Source organism: Rhipicephalus sanguineus, unplaced genomic scaffold (assembly GCF_013339695.2).
Source record: "Rhipicephalus sanguineus isolate Rsan-2018 unplaced genomic scaffold, BIME_Rsan_1.4 Seq1139, whole genome shotgun sequence".
In the NCBI taxonomy this organism is placed as follows: Eukaryota; Metazoa; Arthropoda; class Arachnida; order Ixodida; family Ixodidae; genus Rhipicephalus; species Rhipicephalus sanguineus.
The window spans coordinates 177,533-178,490 of NW_023614393.1; positions in this window are offsets into that span (position 1 = coordinate 177,533).

A 958-nucleotide genomic window follows, 5' to 3' on the forward strand; every position below is an offset into this window, starting at 1 on the left:
TTCTAAGAAAGACATAGAGAGGCCAATAGAGTGCGGTGAACCTTGTCCTTTTTGAAAAGAAAAAGATTGGGGCATTATCACTCATCTTTCTTCAACAAAGTTTATTTGCCTTTATCTATTGTCTCTGGTGGTCAAGCCAAGAGAAAATACTGTGATAAATGACTAGGATACCAAAATGATGTGCATGCTTAAGTTGGTATATTTCCCAGTTGGAGCTAGTCCAATGTGTCATGCCAGAAGTGAAATTTTGCCTTTTCTATTTTGCAGGCATGAGGCCCTTCCGAATACTGCCTTTCAACACCCGTCATTTGCCTGTAACACTTAAGAACGCGAAACATATTCTAAGATGACTACTTTTTGAGATATCACAAGAGTGAGTGAGTGAACTACTTTATTGAACGATCCGGCAAAAAAAAAGAAAGAAAAGAACAAGGAGAGGGGAATGGAATGTCTCTTTAAAGGGGCCCAGCAACACTTTTCCAAGTAGCCATGGAATGGCTTTGCTAAAGCAGCTTATTGCCTCACAAATCGACCGCCGCGGTTTTTCAGAATCCATCCAGTACGAGCGGAGTTGCAAACATTTGTTGCACACTGTAATTGCTCTCTCCTCTCGTCCCAGCGAAAGCTTCTAGAAGCTAAGCAGGTAGAGATGGCACACTGGGAGAGGATACATCATGCGTGCCTTTTCTCCTCGTGCGCATTATTTTTTCTCGAAACGCAACATACTTTCAGTGCAATTGTGCACATGCAAACACGTGGTGGCCGCTCGCAGTGGCATCAGTAACTGCCGAGAAGGCTTGTTCAAATCAGCCGATGGCATGGAATTTGAGTCACTAGTGCATGTATTTTTCAACAAGTAGTATCATTTGTTGAAAGAGGAAGCTAATTCTAGCTGACTGAAATTTTATTGTAAATTCCAGGCCGCTTGCTGCGCTTAATGTTTGGCTTACATGTTCTC